This window comes from Pipistrellus hanaki, assembly GCF_964339955.1.
Source record: "Pipistrellus hanaki genome assembly, chromosome: 9".
Classification (NCBI taxonomy): Eukaryota; Metazoa; Chordata; class Mammalia; order Chiroptera; family Vespertilionidae; genus Pipistrellus; species Pipistrellus hanaki.
Genome location: NC_140511.1, coordinates 50,503,865 through 50,520,933, shown reverse-complemented (window position 1 = coordinate 50,520,933; position 17,069 = coordinate 50,503,865). Strand labels below are relative to the sequence as shown.

The window sequence follows — 17,069 nt, the reverse complement described above, 5'->3', positions numbered from 1 at the left end:
CCAACCCAGCAGAGGCTTAGCAAATATTTGCCAGATGCACGGATGGATGGTTAGATAAATGAATGGAATTCTTCCTAACACAAAATCTCTCCCTCTCTAGGCCATAGTTTCCTCATCTGTAAAATCTCCATGGTTCCTTCCAGCTCTGAAAGTCAACAAGCCCATGCACTTACTGTCACTTACACCCAGAGGGCAAACCAACTAGGGCACTTACATTTGGCTCTGGTTGCACAGCCAGCTCAACCAACCATCTGACACAGGAAAGAACACTTCTGAGTTTGTAATAAACACTTTAATTTTCTGGACCAGTACAAAGTGAGCCAGGATAAATTGCTTCCAGGTGTCCAGAAAGTATCCTGTGACCCTCCTGCTATTTCATAGAATATAGAAATGTATATTCTCTCATGTCATACCTGAATAGCTGCCCTGGCCAATCACTTATACATTTCTCACACATAAAATGCTGAATGTCATCCTTAGTGAATAAATGTCATAAAAAGACCTTAAAGACAGTTTTAGACTCCAAAGTCCTGGTTTCATCACCACTACCGTTTTACCAGCTTGCTGCTTGATTATGAACATGTCACTTAACTCTATGCACCTCAATATCCTCATCCATCAAATGGGGTACCGTAACAATATAACAAACTCAGAGTTCTTATAATGTCAGCATGCCTTATCCTAAATAACAAAAGCGTAACATGCAAATTGACCCTAACGATGGAATAACCAGAATGATGGCTCAACCAATCACTATGAGGCGCACTGACTATCTCTTGATCCCCCTCTAGCCTGCAGGTTTCCATCTCCCAATGGCAAATGGGGAACCAGGGGTGGGTGGCGGGGGACAAGTGTGGCGCCAGGCCAAAGCACACAGCCCACTGGTTGCCCCACACACAGAGGGCAGCCAGCGGAGGGCAGGGCCAGCAAGAGGGTGGGAACCACCAACCTCTTGGTCCCTCCCCCCAGCCTGCAGGTTCCGATTGCCTGATGGTGAATGGGGAACCGGGGGTAGGTGGCAGCAGGGGTCGGGGCCGGCTGCCCCCACTGCTGGCAACCAGGGAAGATGGCCCTAATCACAAGCCAAGCCTAGGGACCATACCCACACACGAATTTTGTGTGCTGGGCCTCTAGTATACTATAAAGGACCAAGAGACTGTTAACTACTTCATGATCTATTTCTTCTGAAGCATGTCAAAGTGGGGTGACAGAGCAACCAACCTACAATACAGCCACAGTCAAGGCCAGAGGAAACCCAGTGCACACAGGACTAAACAGGCCCAGAGAACCTTAGATAGAAAGCAGCCCAGAAGGGCAGGATCCCCCAGGTAAGCCTGACATCTGGCCCTCTGCCCCCACCAGGAGGAGGCCAAGGGAAAGGGCAGTTACTGGAGCACAAAGCACAGACAGCACAAAGGAGCCCGCCTTCTGAGGTGGGAGAGGGGTTTCTGTTCAAGGAGGGCAGGGTCCTCATTGAGCAAGGGGTCCTGCCCTCAGTCAGGCCAGGGAGCTGGAGAAACAACTTCTCCTGCCTTTTCTTTCTTTCTCCTGCAGCATTTCAGAAGCGCCTGAACTTCCCCAAACTGGTTCTGCCTATTTCAAACTAGGATTGCATGTCCGCATGCAAGTGTGTGTTTTGTGATTTCAGAAGAAAACATTTTACAGTCTGAGAATGAGTCATCAGCAATCCCTGTCTGTTTGCCAGCAGCCTGTCCCTCTTCATTACAAACAGAAAGATAAAAGCTCTTGCATTGCATTAGCTGGCATATGCCTCCGCAGACAGTACAAATAAATTAATTGTACCTCGTCGCCAACAGTCCAAGAGGTGTGCGGAAGGGGAAGATGTGCTCCGTCTCTATTTACTAACAAATTAAACTGAAATTGAGCCTAGACCATTCTCTATGTATGTATACACCCTGCTCTTCAACATCAGTTTCCTGACAGGCACCCATTTGGAGAGAAAGCCCCTATGCTCAAGAAACTGTCTCCGGCCCAAAGAAGTGGGTGTCCTTTAGCCCTTCTGTGGTCCTTGTGAGTGGATGGGCGAAGGTGATCACTCTAAGGATACCTGGGGGACAAGAGTGGCCCATCAAATGCTGGGTGTGCTGCTGTGAAAGGAAGGGTGGCTCAATCATTGACCCCAGGCAAATAAACAAACCAGTTGGGCGAGTGGCCTGGTATGCACAGCAGAATGAAAGAGTTTGTCATCAGCACACTCTGTCATGCTGGGGATGGCAAGCATTCCAGAAGGAGCACAGTTACTCAGGACCAACCTGAAAAACAGGTCGGACTCCCCTTCAGCACAAGCTAAGATTACACCCTCAAACACACCTTTCTACTATTCCTCGTGAGGCATTTGCTTCCGCAGTAAGGTCAAAGGCAATTTGTTACAATGCTGTGATTTTCTTTATCCTTCTTCCCGTATGAGTACAAAATTTAGGTAGTCCATGTTTTATAAGTTGAAGGAGCATGACTGAAAAGCTGTTCCTTCTATTATTTTATTGCCAAAGAGACATAAACAGTGCTTACAGGAGAGCAGGGTGACAGGAAATGGGAGGAATCATCTTAAAGACTACGTAACAATTTGGAAAAGAGGGGACTCTGAAGAAGAGAAAAGCTCTTCTAATCTCCAAATATCTGGTGACCTGCAAGGAAGTGCAGATCACGAGCAGCTAATTCAACCGTGAAATATGTTCACAGTATTTATTATACTGCTGGGCTCTAGGTTTGGTTTTTGTTAGTTTGGTATGTTCTTTTTAAACTGTAAAATCCAAAATCTAAAAAATTCTAGATTTCTAGGTCTGACCTCAAATGTATAGGTCCTGCCTAAACAAAACAAAGAAATTAAATAAAATCTAAAAATATAATAAAAATAAAGCCATGCTCAAACTTTCCATAATTGAAAAAAATGCCAATCAAAGAATAAGATACCATGGAGCCAAACCTTTGTAAAAATGACAGTATCTAATGGAGGCCAAGACATTCAAACTGGTACCTTCCTGCCCAGCTGGTGGCATTGTAATCTGGTACAATCCTTTTAGAATCCAATTTAGCAATATCCATTGAGAGCCAAAAAATGTTTTTTAATTGTTTGTGTGTGTGTGTTTTTTCTTCACTTTAACCCTGAAATCTTGCTCCTAGGAATTTACCTTAAAGAAATAATCTCCAATATTAGGATGAAACCATATCTTCAAGTATTTATAATAATAGCACAAAACTGTAAGGGAAAAAAGATACATGTCCAATAAGAGATAAATGGGTAAATAAATTTAGTCTGTGGAGATGATAGATTGTAAGACCATTAAGAATAACCTTGAAAACTATGTAACCATTTGGAAAATATTTGTTTAAGGTTTTACTGAAAAGAGCAGAATACAAAATTGAGTCTACATATGATTATAGCTATGTAGAAATATGCCTGCATACAGAGACAAGGGCTAAAAGGAAAAATGAAAACAGTTGTGTTAGGATGTTGAGCTTATGGGTAAACTTTTTTTTAAAATTTTGTTTCATTCCCTTTAATGTGGTGATAGCCTTTTATCTTATGAAATAAAAAGAAATCACGATGTGTACATGCAGCAGCTCAATTCACATTCAAAAAATAAACCAGGAACCTGAGAAACCAATTATGTGAGGTTTGTGCACGGGGCAATCACACGAGAGTCTCTCTCCTGTGCTTTGTCTGCCTCCCTCCAGCACATCTCTCAGCCAGCAAAGCATGCTATGAGAAAAGCAATACTTGAAGACACCTGATGACCTACCCAAGATAATGTGAGGCTACAAGATGAGAGACTGGATGAGACTATTCTACTCCACAGTCCTGGCCCAGTACTGTGTGAATCTGATCCATATGTAGTTCACAGACCACTTGTGACCAACTCACCTGACTGAGGCTGGGCCCAACACAGACATAGTGAATCAGAAGATCTGGGAGTGAAGCACCTGAACCTGAATGTAACCAGCTACCCAGGCAACTTTCACACACAGGAAGGAATATTTGTGAACCACTGGCCTAAAAATCACACCAGTATCGGCCAAATCGAAACACCCAAACTCATATGTGCATTTTCCCCAAACACACACACACAAACACACACACACACACACACACACACAAATATGCTGGATATGGGGAAAAAAACATATTTAGAAGCTTGTATTTGCTCCAGTGAGCATTTAATGCCAGAGTTAAAATGTATAATATAAAAAGATCACAAGCAGGAGATATATATGGGTTGCTCAGACATTTTTTCCCCCAATGACATAATTCTTGGGCTGCCAGATGTTATCCAATTTCACCACACATAGTATAGTGCTCAAAATGCAGGTGAAAGAGTGGGTGAATGAATGAATGAGGTGGTAGACAGTATCTGATCTGACTATATTTCGTATTTATACTGTTTGTTTGCTTGTCTATCTGTCTGTCTATCTGCACTTCTGGGAAAGCTCCCTAACATGGGGGTGTGTAGGGTGCAGATCATCCATCTGTCACAGGGTCTGGGATGCTCGCACTCGTAAACAGTGGTTGACTAAATAAATAGTAAAACACTAGCAAGAGCCAGAAAAATGTAAGTGCTCCTGGATCCAGTGATCCCATCGAGAAATGGATGCTGTTCTCACAGAAAGGGAAGGAGAAGCGGAAGCTTCCTTATTGAGTGCACAACTGCACTGGGCCCAGTGCCCCACACCCGTGTCTTTAAAGAAACCACAACTACATCCAGTGGACTAGTAACTGGCAACTAGAACAAACTGGTTTTCCCAGTTACTAGCAACTAGGACCAAATAAAATAAAAATGAAAGAAATATACGTCTAAAACCATGTCCCTTAAAGGATCCATGGTCCAAACAAAACACACACACACACACACACACACACACACACATACACACACCAAAAAACAACCAACATGCTGAGTGGCTTCCCAGAGGAGGCGCCGGCCAACCTCTGACAAACCGTGGACAGGGAGTCACAACGCTAAGGAACTGACCCTGACTCCTTTGGACCCTGTGAGAGAGCCTCAGCTGGTCACCTCAGGGCCCATCTCTCCTCCTTAAAACAATGATGCTGCCCCAAATTAGTGTCAGCTGCAAACACTTTAGAGTCCAACAGATGTAACACTCAGACCACTGTGGAGTTTACTGGTTAGAATTATTGAGCACTCATGGGAGCACCTCAGTCTAGTCCAGAGTCAACTTTGAAATCAAACTGGCCTGGATTCACATCTTGCCTTCACCACTTGCTCACGCAAGACCTTCAGCTCCCCAGCCTCAGTTTCCTTATCTATTGTTATAAATGGAAATAATATTCACCTCATAGAATTAGTTTGAGGGTTAAGTAAAACAATAACCTTAAAGGACTTGTCACAGGGCTGGCGCACTGTAAAACTGCAGTAAGTGATACCGTTGAAATAGTGACTACAAGCATTGTAAAACCTGATATGAACACCCGACATTTCCCCAGTTCACAAGCACACAGACTTCCTATAGGTTCTGCATTCTCTACTAATATTTTCCCATTCCACATAAAAAGGTTCATGTATTAACACAGGGCACACACTTGTTATTTTTAATAGGCAGGGAGTAAGTACCTATTCCTCTCCCCAGGGATCTAACTTTTTAATGATTTCCACATTAGATTTAACGTTAAATGCAAATTGATCCATAAAGTCATCTAATTAGAAATTAAGCATGTCATAGACATTATCCACGATTTAATTAGAAGAGCAACATGATATGATGAGAAAGACCCCTCACTGAGCGGAGAGGCAGGGGATGGAGCTCCACCTAGGCCAATTACTGGCTGAGACTTGGAAGGTCACTTAGCCTGCCTGGGCCCCTGCAAAAGGAGGACGTTATATTTCAAAGACCCTTTCCAGTCAAAAGCTAAGAAATCTATAATTCAAATCACTTCAGTAATTATTTATGGAGAAAATAGGCTCTGGGGATGCAAAGACCCAGTCATGCCTTACAAAGTTTGCAGATTAGGGAAACCACAAACTGGTCTAGCCACCGACACACCCTGGCTTGCAGAGTGGGAAGCATTTGAATTTTGAATTTTCATTCTAGACTGCTATCTGGCATGTTCCTCCTCCCCACTACATCTCCGCCCCCCCCCCCCCCCAATTGGGTGGCTATGTCCTCACTATTTACTTCCCAAAGCACAATTTCCAAGTCTCAGAGCTCAGCATTCAAGACAGTACAGCTGGTCAAGCTCTTCGCTGTTTAAACCCATTACCCCCAGCCCACCTACCCAGGACTTCTCCCAGATTAAATTATGAAAAGGTCACCAAGATTTATCTCAGCACTGCCTGTCCTTTTCAGTGCAAAACAATCCTTGTCCCTATCCTAAACTGTTGACCAAAAAAAGTGGAAGGGGATGAGATGGAGAGGTGCTTAATCTGGAATTTAGCAAGTGGCACAGCATAGAAGGGGTTGAGGGGTGCACAGGAGGACCAGGGACTTGCTCCTGCCTGCTCGGAACAAGGCACAAGGCCGACTCAGCAGCAGCATCTCCCTCTCAGGGAGCTCTCTGGACAGTACCTTACACCTTACCCACATTAACCTGAGTGATATTCGGAGGAACTTTCCTTACTTCTCACTGTGACACAAGGACATCCTCCATAGCATGCCACCACAGTCCCTCCTCTCCTGGGCACAGACCCCATGCCCCTTACAAGCACCTTCATCTCCCCAAGCTGCTCTTGTTTTACTCTCCCTGGGTGGAACAGGGGCTGCTGCTTGTGGACAGGCCCTGAGAAGGGACGAGGATGACCGAGTCCAGGACAGTGAGCCTTGCCCTGATTCGTGGAAATTTCACTACCAAAGCAATATGACATATGGAAAGCACATGGAAGTAGAGTTTGTACAACTCAGCCCAAATGAGGATAGAAGAAAATACTTAAGGTAACATTAGGATGGAGGCTATTAAAATTTAATGAAACTTTAAAAAAAAAAAAAAGGAATCACTATAAAACAAATGCAAAAAAAAACAAAAAACACATCTGACTATAGATTAGTCTTGAACTGTACTTGAGACTCTTATAGGGATGAGACAGGAGAGTGATTTAAAGAAAAGGAAGGAATCGGGTTCAGAAATAATACTCTTTCATGAAATCAAAATGTTCATACTTACAAAGCACTTTCATTTTAACTGTCTCCTCTGATTCACCCAAGACATAGGAAGGGGGATGAGAGGCATTTCTACTTCATGTTCGGAGAGGTGAGGAACCTGATGAAGGTCGTCCCACAGCCAAAGACAGGTCTAGCATGTGAGCCTTAAGTCATGCCTGGGCCAAGCACTGTCCTTGAACCACTAATCATGAAGATCAGCTGTGACCTTCCCCAGGGATGTTCACACATTTCTGTCTGAGAGACAGTGGGAGGCGGGATGGGGTTAGGATAAGGTGACCAGATGTTCCGATTTTTAACAATTTGTCCTGCGTCCCGCGGCATTTTAGTTAAAAATCGGGACTGTCCGCCAAAAGCGGGACGTCTGGTCACCTTAGGTTAGGAGCTTATTTTGAGCTATTACTATCAGAACTTCCTTTACTTACCCTACCTCACAAGAAAACCAGTTCTTCCTCCTCTACCACAGTAAAGGTGCATTTGAGTCAGGCAGGGTTCTAAGCACTTTATATTCATTAACTCATTTAACATACAACAGCCCTATAAGGTACACACTCCTGTTAATACTCTATTATCCAATTCAGTAAACAGCAAGGTTAAGTATCTAATTTGTCCAAGAGCAAAGAGCTGGAAGCGTGAGCTGGGAGCCAGGAAGTCTGAGCCTAGATGCTGTTCTTTCGACCATAGGGCTATCCTGCCTTGTATCAGGTCCCAGGTTAATAGATTCAAATATGCCATGGAATTGGGGTGAGGAGTGGGGAACAGAACCCCAACTGCTCGCTGTTGATACCACAGGAAGCCCCTTAGCTTCCAGAAGCTTCCAACTTTCAGAAACATGCAGGTCACCACCTTCTTTCCCTCCCTCCTTCCACCTTCCATTATTGGGTTACTGCAGGAGGATCGTGTATTAAGGCAAACACCACTTTGACATAACCTAATAACCACCCATCTCCTGCGGCAAGAAGGAATGCTACAGGGCATGCGTGCAAACCTGATTCTCAGTCCAGGAGTGATTTCTGTGGGAAGTGTAATTCCATTGTCCACCTCGCCCAGCAGATCTTATATCCATAAAACGCAAAACCTCCATCAGTCAGGACCCACAGGAATGAAAGGCCCTGCCTCCTCACCCATGTTTCAGGTGCAGCTAGAGCCCATCTGGTGACAGAAAGTCAAACCTAATCTGATCTTGCCATTTAGAAACACAATCACACACACACACACACATCTATGTGAAGAAGGCAGCATTGTAACACAGACATATAATTGTCCCACATTCAGTTCCGCTGGTTACTTATTTATTAGGCTAAAACAACTCCAGATATTGTAGCCTATGATCGGTATAAACTACATTCATTGTAATACTCTGTGGCCACACTTTTGACTGTTAATGGCTCATTCTCAAAGGGAGATATACAGATTCACATAAGAACCTATGGGATGTGGTTTTGCACCTGTACTGAAAGAAGCTGAAAGGAAAAAACAAACAAACAAAAACAAGCAAAAAACCCCATATACTTAAGATCCCAGCACAGTTGCTCAGTTGGTAGTGGCAGAAGCTGTAATCTCAGGGGAAGAAGCCATGCAGCCTAAATGGGGAACTGAGAGCCAAGCTCTAGTGTTCTCTGCTGCTGACTCCGAATGGGGTGGACAAACTAGCTTCCAGGCCAAACCTGGCCTGCCATCTGCTTTTGTATGGCCTACAAGTTAAGAATGGCTTTTACAAGTTTAAATGGTTGGAAATAATCAAAGAAATATAAATTACACAGCATGCACATTTCAGTGTCCATAAAGAAAACTTAATTGGAATACAGCAATGCCTGTTGACTAGCACCTTGTCTGTTGTCTATGGCTGCTTTCACACCAGCAGAGGTGACCAAGACCACCTGACCTGCAAAAATATCTACTCTCTGACCTTTTTCCAGAAAATGTTTGCAGACCCTGACTTAAAAACACTGCTAGCCCTGGCTGCTTTGGCTCAGTGGATAAAGTATAGGCCCACAGACTGAAGAGTCCCAGGTTCAATTTTGGTTAAGGGCATATGCCTGGATGTGGGCCCGATCCCAGTAGGGTGTGTGTGTGTGTGTGTGTGTGTGTGTGTGTGTGTGTGTGTGTGTATTAAGTGCTGCTAGTGCCTGGCTGACTTGATTGGATGGAGCATCATCCTGTATTCCAAAAGGTTGAGGGTTTGATTCCCAGTTAGGGCACATACCTAGGTAGAGGTTCCATCCCCAGTTGGGGATGTATGGGAAGCAACTGATAGATGTTTCTCTCCCTTCTTCTCTCTCTAAAAGAACTCAAAAACATATCCTTGGGTGAGGATTAAAAAAAACAAACAAACAAACAAAAAAACACACTGCTAGAAATAAGATACTGACAGAGTATTAAGTCCAAGAGGAAAATACGAATGATCATTTTCCTGATCAATCGTTCATGTCTAGGATTCAGCAACACATGCCCTTTCTGAGAGAAAATGAGGCTGGATTGGAGTCCAGTGATTCTGCTTGTCCTGTGGCTCCAATGCAACAGAAAATGAGGGCAGAGCAGAAAGCATTCGCTAAAGCTCCTTTCATTCCTCAGCGGGAAGCTGACAGGCAAAGCCAGAGCTGGACAGGAAGCCACTAGGCTATGACCCCTTTGTGAAGTTTCTTAGTGGCAAGTCTCAGTTTAGGAAGGAGGGTGGGTAGGGCAAACTAGGAAGTGAGCAGAATATTCCTTTGTCAAGATTTTCTGTTGTTGTTAATCCTCACCTGAGGACATTTTTTCTACTGATTTTTAAAGACAGGGGAAAGGAGGGGAAGAGAGAGGGAGAGAGAGAGAGAAAGAGAGACAGAGAGAGAGAGAGAGAGAGAGAGAGAGAGAGAGAGAGAGAGACACAGACATTGATGTAAGAGAGACACATGGATTGGTTGTCTCCAGAATGATCCCCAAAACTGGGGCCAGGGATGGAACCTGTGACCCAGGTATGTGCCCTTGACCGGGAATCGAACCTGATAACCTTTAGTCCATGGGCCGATGCTCTAACCACCAGCTAGGGCAATTTTATTTTATTTTTTAAAGATGATCTAGGATTTTCCGTGCCCTCCTTTTTCCCATCTTCCTTGCCACCTCAGTTAATCCAACAATCCCTAGAGCTGGGGTTGACCGATTTAGTAAATAAAAATATAAGATGCCCAGTTATATTCGAATGTCATGTAGACAAGGAATAATTTTATAATATGTTTGTCCCAAATATTGCTTCTCTAAAATTCAAGTCAGGGAGTAGACTTATACTAAAAAAAAAAAAAAAAAAAAAAAACTTGGTTATTTTTCTGATATTCAAATTTTACTGGGCATCCTGTATTTTACCTGACAACCCTACACAGAATCCAAACTATGCAGACTCCTTGAGCCCAGCCCTTCCAGCAAAGACCCTGCATGGCAGGTCCTGTCTCTAGGAGCCCTGCTCACACTCACCATGGGCTCCCTGGGCTCCCCAGTGTGGGGGCCTGTCTATTGCAGCGTCCAGAAACAGCATCCCCAGGAGCAAGTGAGAGGAATGTAACCATCCCATCCTCCCCTTCACACATCAATGTATCTGGCATGCACATCTTTGGGATGTGGGAAGAGGCTGAGGTACCCAGAGAAAACCCATGCTGACATGGGGAGAACATGTCAACTCCACACAGACAGTGGCCCCCAATGGGAGTCAATTTTTTTTTTCTCATCGATGTTATAAAATGATATCACTCGAAGACCTGCCGTATCTGGCCCCCAACTTGAGAACCCTCCAACTAGACAGAAGGCCAAAGACTTTTCCAATTTAGTTTAGTTTCAAGCTAAATGGTTTTCCTTGTCAATTCAGACCCAGTACAACTTAAGACTCACTTCCTCCCTGCACCCCCCTCACTCCCATTACTGTCTTCCCAGATGGTACCCCTTGATTGTTGTCAATTCACAATTGCCCTCCGATGTTTGATAATCAACCCCAACAATACTGGATTTAACTTATTCCCATCTAGATAAAATTCTCATTATAATTTTTTTCCTAGTACCTCCCACAGATTAATATATTTCCCAGGGACAGAAACGTTAATGTAATGGTGGTGGTAGTAGGAACATTTTAGCACTTAATATAGTCTAATCAATGTGCCTAGTACTTCACATGTATTATTTAATTTCATCTTCAAAACAACCTTTGAAGTAAGTATATTATTATTCCCATTTTACCACATGAGGACAGTGACACAGAGTTCAGGTAACTTGCCCAAGGCCACAATGCAACTAAGTAGTAAGCTGGGATGAGAGTCAACCACACGTAAGCATCAACTGAAAAAGTGACCAGGCCTCGCAGGAGAAAGCCATGTCAGCAATGAAAGAGTCCAGAGGCAAATGGTAGGACGAGAACTGAGCACACTTGACGTTTTTATATCTAAGGGGTAAAAACAGTGATTTGGTCCAATAAGGAGCTCATGTTATTGGATGGATGGATGGATGGATGGATAAATGGGCCAGTGAAAGAAAAAATGAATTAGCAAATAGGTGAGTAGGAAGTGGAAGATTTTTAAGAGAAATTGAATGAAGAAATTATTTAAGAAGACTGAACCTATATAGGGCTATTACACAATGTCCCTCAAAAGATGCCAACTGCCCAAGTGGACCTGAAAATGGACTCTCCTCTTTTAGCCCAGAGTACCTTAATTACACGTGTAGCCCTAGCTCTGGGCTTGGGGACCCTGATGGAAAAAGAAGTAGAAGGAACCTGGTGAAGGGGAGCTGGAGGAGAGGCAGGCTTGGCATGTTCAGCCCTGGAGAATGATAGATGAGATTAGGGAACCTGATGCAGCAATCAGAGACAAGGACTTTGTAGGAGGAGCAGAACCTTGTGAGGGGCCCCATATTTGCTCATTGTCACTGTTAATTTGTTACTATCTATGTTACTTTACCTTTGTTACTTTTACTTCTTTATCGGTTTCCTTGTAGTCATTCTCAGTAAAACCTGAGAAGATAAAGGGGAGATGGGAATCTGCATCACACGTACACACATCCAGACATGGGGGAAGGACACTAAAGGACTAAAGTGGGCTGGCCTAGTCTTTAGACCTCAGCCCTACCAGCCAAGACCCTTGAGCGAAGGGTCTAGTTGGTTCCTGAGAGGTTCATGGTAGGCAGTATCCCAGAGGGTCTAGAGAAGCTGAGCTGCAAAAGCCCAGGGTTTAATCTGGGGGGGAGAAGGGAGCAGGTCCACTGGCAACTAGTGAAGTGGCTTTAGACAAATGTAGATCAAATGAACAAATATTACTTCATAATGAGGCCAATCTCTTCCAACTTCTGTTCTACTCAGGATTTCTTGTTTATGATCACTAATCCTCCACATGCTACTACTTATTTCTTCCTTCCACTCAGACATGGCCTGACCATCTATCTCTACTGGTTGGCTTTCTAAAAATTAATTATCTAATCTTTATGGTCACCTCTTTATAAACAGTTCAAGCAATACAGAAATGTATGAGGTAGAGAGTCCTTACATAATCCTAAATAAACAATCTCTATTAGAATTTCATGTATATTCTCCCCTCAAAATTAATGCACATAAAATTATCATACTCATTCTACATACATGTAGATTGAAAATAGAATCATACTATACATTCTGATCTATAATCTAACTTTCTCACGTAATTTCTTTGCTACCTTTCTATAACAAAACAGAAGTTGACCTCATCATTTTGAACAATTGTTTATATCAGCGGTCACCAACCTTTCGGACCTCACGGACCACCAGTGGTCTGCAGACCACGGATTGGCAACAGCTGGTTTATATAACATTCACTGTAAGGTCTTACTAGAGTTTATTTAACTATTCCTTTATTGATGACTGTTTTAAAGTCCCCATTTGTCACTATACTAAAGAATAAGGTGAGGAACATCCTTATACATATTTATACTATTCTTGTAGGATGAATTACATGAAGTAGAGCCTCCAGGTCACAGAGTACACACATTGAACATTTCAAATCCCTACTGTCAAAAGGCCCTCCAGCCCTAGCTGGTTTGGCTCAAAGGATAGAGCATCAACCTGTGGACTGAAGGGTCCTATGTGCCCTTCCAGTAAAGGGCACATGCCCAGGTTACAGGCTCAATCCCCAGTAGGGGATATGCAGGAGGCAGCCAATCCGTGATTCTCTCTCATCATTGATATTTCTATCTCTCTCACCCTCTCCATTCCTCTCTGAAATCAATAAAAACTATATTTTTTAAAAAGGCTCTCCAGAAAAGCTATATAATTTAGACTCCTGCCAGTAGTGTGTAAAATTTGCCCTCTACCCTCAACTCAATCAAGGATGTTTTGGATCAAAGGAGTTAACACCTTCAGCAAGATAAAGTCTCTGACTCACAAAACTGCCCTTGGAACTCATCCATACTCACCTCACCAATTCCACCTCTTCAAGGAAAACCAGCAGAGTTTTATTACACTTGTCCAGGGTTCAAGAACCTAAGTGGGGTCAACTCTGGGCTGCACTAGAGGACAAATAATTACAGAGGCCTCAGGTGAAGACAACTATTCCACAGGGAGATCCGTAGCACTGGACTCAGAGCACAAAGCAGAGAGGACACACATAGGACCCTTGTCAACATCCAGAGAGCCTGGAGCTTCTGCAAGACAGACCCCTGTGGAGGAGCAGCTGCTGGAGCGGAGATGTATATCCCCACTCATCATCCTTGTCCTCTAAGGGACTTTGGAAACCGCAAGATCAGAGCGAGGGCCAAGAGCACATATTTTAGCAATAGAAAAGAAAGTTCTTTAAAAATAAAACTCACTGCCACTAATCAGTGTAGCATAAGATTTCATGTTACCAGTACCCTGAGGGAAAAACTGTTCTTTGTTAATATTCTTTCAGTATGAATACTGATCAGCACCATGAGCATCAAAATGTTTGTTTCACTTCTAAAGGCTATTTCCACAGTTCTTCCCTGTCTTTTTAAACAGCGCTCACTTGACAGAAGTAGGATGCTACTTAAAGAATCACAGTCATTTTATGTGACCCAACATCCCACTGTGCTAGAAAACGGTGTTTACCACTCCAAACAACAGGGCAAGAGGGCTGAAGGACCCCAATTTAATATACTTTTTAAATGTAACTACTCTCGTGTTTATTTCTTCCCACATCATCAGCTATCACCTCTTCTCTCCAGCAGATGCCATCTCTCTATTTTAGAGCCATAAATGGCCCTCTCCAGCTGTTTATGCCATGAGAAGCATAAAGTAAGCAGAGTAGAACTGCAAATACATGATGAGTAAGGTAGCTAAGGTTGAGCAGGTCACCTGGGAGTGAAGTGGTTAAGTTCTGGTGCACAGACTTTGTGAAGCTACTTCAAGTGCCATTCTTATGCCTGGTCATGTGCCTTAAAATGGCTTGCAGATAGCCCTATCACGTCCTTGGTGGAGGGCTTTTGTTTTTGACACACAGAAGCAGGCAACCGGCCAGCCACCAAATGCAAGAAGTGTGAGGAGTGCAAGGGTGATCCTAGGTCTCGGGTGCAGGGTTTTCAAAAGAACACATCAACTACTTTCCCCCACAGCAAGTGAAACAAACATCTAGTCATACAAGTACAGCACCACAAGTAAACAAGTCTTCTGCTGGCTCTATGCTTCTGCTAAAAGAAGAAAAAAAAAAGTGCTGCAAATGTTATTTCTTTCCCTTACTTAAGTCATCTGGAAATTCTCCAACTAGCCAACAATTTGGTTTACAAAATTCTCCTCCTCAGCACAGCAACTGAGATCTACAAAGATAACATCACAAGGTGAAAAGAATGCTGGGTTCAAGGTCAAGAGATGACCTTGGGCCAATCACACACCCTTTATTTCAGCTTGGTTTTCCCATCAATGCAAAATGGGGCTGATACCCTCTCTTCTCCGGAACAGAGGACCACCATGGAGAGTGACCTCCCGTCTTCTGAGAGGGTCTGCCAGGCTGAGCCTCCCACTCAAGTTTGGAGGGTTCACGAACTTCAGGACATGGGCCTTCTGATCCAGCCACACCAGAGAGTCCTGAGAGTCCCAGAAGGAACCAAGAAGGAAAGGAGAGCAATGACAAGTCCCAGTTTGACAACAGCAGGCTGCAGCCTGGAGCTCCACTGCAGCTTTAGAAATCTCTTTACACAGGAAAACCAGCCTTCATCCAAGGAAACCTCATCTATAATCCCAATATATAAAACACATTAAAAGTGCCATTAGAACTTAATTATTTAAGTTATAGTATCTTCTTGAAGTATAACGAAACTGTCATCATGAACACAATTTTAAATCTCTGTGAAGCATTTAAACATTTCTCTTTTAACTACTACATACAAAAAGTCCTGATTCATACACAGTTGCAAATGTTACTTACAAGTATTTAACCTTTTACTTTCAGCCTGGGGAATCTACTCGATAAAACTAATCCAGACACCTGAAGGTCGGACAGTAGGAAAATTGTAAAGATACCGGTAGGTAACATTTCTTATTAGGAAATGTTCAATTCAGAGAGAATTGAAGCGTGGTTTCACCAGTCAGTTTAAGCTTTTATTTCTGGAGAAAAACACTGTTAAGATGTATCTTTGAACATAATTCAACGTTCAATGAGGTCAGCTCTAAAAATCCTCAGATACTTAGTATCAGGCTGTGACAGATATTTACGCAAAATTTCAAGAGTTAAATTTATTTTGTTTCGCACATTAAAGTTCAAACTAAGTTTCAATTTCATCACTCACACTCGACCCGCCCTCGTAAATAAGCCGGGTGAGAACACAAGCCTACATTGCCTAATGGTGACCATTCAACTTACTTGAAAAGTTTCAGCAACATACACACGTGAGGACAACCAGACTATTTGTGAGAGATTCAGGCAAGGGAGTTTCCTTTGCCAGCTTTTAGGAAAGTGGTTTACCACCTCATATGAAATATTTACAATTCAACCTTTTCTTGAATGTTCAACAACCTGTAGTATGAAAAAGTAAACTAAGAATTATTATCCACATCACCACAGATAACCCATAAGAGTAAAACATCTTAGTATAATGTACACATTGTGTGTTACATGTATAGCACCATTTCAAAGGTTATCTGTTCGATAAGCAGGTTTTTTATATACAAGACACAGCTTCTGGAAATAGCTGGTAGACAAACCAACGTCTTGGTAATTTTCACTGTCATCATCTTCACAATAGGAGATAAAATTTTCTTCACTTCTATATGTGTCCAGTGTTTCAATGGGTCTTCCTCATGTTCGCCTGAATACACATATACAAATGCCAACTAAATGCTGACATTTACAACATCCACATTTCTATGGAGATAGGTTGCAAGGACTTGGAGCCTTCCCTAAGCAGGGTGAGCACAGGGTTCTTTTCAGGACTGCATTGTTCCAGCTAGATTCACAGGGGATGGTGTGGTGAATGGCCTTTGAAGCCATGAGAGCATTTTTCAGATAAATTTCTTATCTCCCATTCATTTACCTCTTCTTCCGGAGAATTCACTAGTTCTTTCATTTGGGGGTTGTTTCTGTGTTTCCTCATTTTGGTTGTCTGGGTTTGTCATGAGAGCATTTTTCATGTTAGGCTAAAACTTGGTGGTAGAATTCTCAAATCCTGATGAACAGGGTATTAGGGGTGTCGAACTCAATCAGAGAAGGGGCCAAAATCTAAAATCCAGCCTAAATCGCGGGCCGAATGGTTTACTGAACAGTCATAAACTGACAATGTCATAAACTGACAGCGGAGTGCAGTGATGACAGCGCGGTGCGGGCCACATTGCAAGGCCTGGCGGGCTGGATTTGGCCCGCGGGCCTTGTGTTTGACAGATGTGGGGTAAATGCTCAGAGCCTAAGAAAATGTGAGAAGATACAGAAGACTTGCTGGTTCGCAAAAATGGAAATTACAAGAAAGAAGAAATGTGATTCTTCTGTCAGCTCAGCTCCTGCCTGGGC

At 43.1% G+C, this 17,069-nt stretch overlaps 1 protein-coding gene across 7 annotated transcripts in view; it reads right to left on the bottom strand.

Annotated features, from left to right (window-relative positions):
- TEAD1 (TEA domain transcription factor 1) overlaps nucleotides 1–17,069 on the bottom strand; it is a 256,121-nt gene that overhangs the window by 203,766 nt on the left and 35,286 nt on the right. The window contains exon 1 of one of the 7 annotated variants that reach the window (XM_084893781.1): nucleotides 7,133–7,208. The exons of the other annotated variants lie outside the window; for them this stretch is intronic. The gene's annotated coding sequence lies outside the window, so the exon portion shown is untranslated. Of the gene's footprint in view, nucleotides 1–7,132; nucleotides 7,209–17,069 lie in introns of those variants that run through there. 7 annotated transcript variants of the gene reach the window in all.